General features: G+C 35.5%; 1 long non-coding RNA gene across 1 annotated transcript; it reads right to left on the minus strand.

Moving 5' to 3' along the window:
• Nucleotides 1-2,692: 2,692 nt before the first annotated feature.
• Nucleotides 2,693-3,226, minus strand: LOC107567051 (uncharacterized). The gene is made up of 3 exons (XR_001606584.1): nt 3,111-3,226; nt 2,921-2,985; nt 2,693-2,766 (listed from the first exon to the last, which is right to left on the minus strand). It is a non-coding gene; the product is annotated as an uncharacterized lncRNA (long non-coding RNA).
• Nucleotides 3,227-3,246: the final 20 nt, after the last annotated feature.

The following is a 3,246-nucleotide window of genomic DNA, read 5'->3' on the forward strand; positions in this document are numbered from 1 at the left end:
CAAAGTGAGAGTTAGCATCATGGAAGGGAATTTTATACACTTTAAAAACACTTTTAATCAGCTGTACATACACAATTATATACCAGATCGGTCTATTTTTACTGTAAGAATATGACATGCCTGTTGTCATTAATCACTTCACAACAAATGCACATATTTGTCATTCCGTCAACATAATACTTACGCAAAGGAGAATCCAGCAAGGTACGAGCCCGATGACAATAGCACAGGGGACAATGATAGCCACAATCCATGCTACGTTTGTACCATTGTTGGAGGTTGTAGCGCTCATGGTGGTTGGAACTGGTGTGGTAAAAGCCGTGAAAAGGGCACTGACCAAGAAACCGGAGGCCGTGTTGCTGTCATGTTGTGAGAAAACATACGTAACATTGGCCACAATCACAAAGAGATCATCCCTGTGGAGAGAATAAAACATACAATGAGAAACAAAAGGAAATAACTAAAAACGATCTTGCCATTCATTCACCCATGTATCAAAAACATCACATTAATAAACGAAGGGATGCACCGAAATGAAAAAATTCTTGGCCGAAGCCGAAACCGAACACGGTTTTTCGAGTTTTCCCGATGTATTTTGCCAATTTTTTTCACCATTGCATAAATTAAATAGCCAAAATGTGCTTTTTACTGTTTTGCCTTGCTTTTCAAAGAAAAAATCAATTAAAAAAACAACAATTTAAAAATATTTAACACTGAACATTTTTTTTACATTCTAGCAGACATTATACCAACAAAGCACAATTTAACTTAAAATTAATAAGTTAGTAAAACAATATTTTTTGGCCATCAGACCCCCTTCTTGAATCAGGCATGTGTTTTTTTTACTGTACAAATAAAAGCAGCCTTGCTGAGCAGAAGATAATTCTTTTAAAACATTTAAAAATATTACAGATTTGAACACTATGTGTGTATGTTATAATAAATGTATTAACAGAGCAGTTGTAATTATTATTATCATTATATTGTCTTACTTTAAATTTTTTCAGAACAACAGTAAAATTACAATACTAACATTGTTGATGGAGTTCTTGCTGTTTCTCAACTTTTTTATTTTGGTGGAAACGCGCAGGAAGACATCAATGCTTCTTTTTGTCGACAACAGCAGATTTATAAATGAGTCTCATTACGAATACGTCGCACGTATCGCATTGTCACATGCCTTGTAAAAAAATCATAAAAATGTGTGAGCAACTGATGAGTAACAGTGTTTCAGCACAGATTTTCGAACCCTGGTTAACAAGCAATTCTGCAGCGCTGTCAGAATACATGCAATGCGTGCGTGTATTAGAAAACATAACGTTCTGCAGTTTATTTACTAATTGTTTATGGCCATTTCGCGATTTCAATCATCATACAGTAACCAGCAACAATCACCCCTTCCTCTTCTCATCGAAGACATGCAATGCAGTACTAAACAGTCTCTCGCTGTCGGTGCTTGAAATGATTTTTGCGTCGTTCTCAGACAGTTTTAAATGCTTCCACACTGCTGACGTGTGCTGCATTATAAAGAGTGCGCACCTCTATTTGATCTCGTCATATCACTGTTCGGTACAATTTATTCTGTCTTTTCTCTTATTCGGTTGCCGAATATTCGGTGCATCGCTAAATAAAAGCAGTTTTCTTAAATTAATTTAGATATTTCTTCACAAAATAAAGTAAAAAGCGGTGGATCAGAACTCACTTGAATTCGGCTGGAATGAGCAGATTAACCGAGGGGTCCTTTAGTATCTGGATCACCTGTAGAGTGCAGCAATAAAATACAATAGGTAAATGATTAAAACAGGGCAGTTTCAATTTCAGGACAACTATTTCCAAGCCTCTCCAACTCACCAAATCATTTATCTTCTTTTGGATTTCTTGATAGGCTTCTTTCCTTTTTATCTCTGTCAGTGATACTTTGCTTATTTCAAATGCAAAAATGAGTGCGTAGGCGGTGTCATTAATACCTTAAAAATATATAACAAAAATAATTAGTTGTGTTACTATATATCGGTCATGATATTGCATTATCCATTTTCATTATTCATTATGCATAATTATTGACTGTTTTTTTATTATTATTTTCCTTCAAAGGAGGCCATGAATTATATTATTATGTTATAATTATGTTATATTCACAACAAAAATGGAGCATGAAAAGAGAAAAACTCACCCAGATACTCAACATTCTGCAAGGACAGAGGTTCACTCACGCTTGTTACTCTCGTGGTTAGTTTAGTTGTGAGATTTGAGGCCAGCATAGATTTAACCACCTGTAGAACATTACTCTCACTTGGTCTTGGGCCCAGTGTGATAAACTCGAGACGAATCTTAATAATTCCCCTCCTAGTCCTGCATAAATAAAGATGATAAATAATTGGAATATAAACACAGAAAGTGAAAACAACTAGCTTTTTAAAAAAAAATCACTCATTGGTCTTACAAGATCGGTGGTGAAGTTGTGGTTGTCAGAGTGCTCGCTGTAAACGAAAGTAATAATTAACGGAGGATCAGACTTTCAATTACAGCATTTGTTGTTTTTGAAGCAAGACATATAAAACATGACAAAAAATGGAAGTTTAACATTTGTTTGTCAGTTTGACCATATAAACTGTGAGGTAACAGATGGTTGACAGTGCAGCAGCACACCTATACGATTATGGAGGCAGTTCAACCTCTTCAAGGACTTCGAAGATGCTGGGTTGCGTGATGTCACTTGGTGAGAAAACATACTCTACATTGGCCTTAATTACTGTGGAATTACCCCTGTGGGGAGATTAAAATGTACAATGAGAAACTAAAGTCAATAAGACACAAGCCATATACAAAAACTTGTATACAAAAATTCCCAACTAACACCAAAGAAGAGTCATTAGGACATATTTGCTCAAATTAAAGTAAAATGTGAGTCAGAACATACGTGAAATCAGCTGCTTGGAACTTAATGAGAGGCGCTGAGGAGTTACTGAGGAGCATCTTGCCCAGCTGAAAAAAATTAGATGAATTTGTTTATAAATATGTTGAGGTTAATGTGGCAAATGAAAAAGAGAGACAGAAGAAGAAAACAAGTGTTTGTAAAATACTACACTACTGAAATGTCTCCAACTTACCAATGTGTTTATAGAGTCTTGTATTGTCAGGTGGGTGCCATCCCTGAGTTCAAGCTTCTCAGACATGGTTATATTGCTGATTTCAAATCCAAAGTCGAGAGCATAGGCCGTCTCATTTATTTCTTAAAAAAAAAAA

This window comes from Sinocyclocheilus grahami, unplaced genomic scaffold, assembly GCF_001515645.1.
Source record: "Sinocyclocheilus grahami isolate Dianchi unplaced genomic scaffold, SAMN03320097.WGS_v1.1 scaffold1123.1, whole genome shotgun sequence".
Taxonomy (NCBI): domain Eukaryota; kingdom Metazoa; phylum Chordata; class Actinopteri; order Cypriniformes; family Cyprinidae; genus Sinocyclocheilus; species Sinocyclocheilus grahami.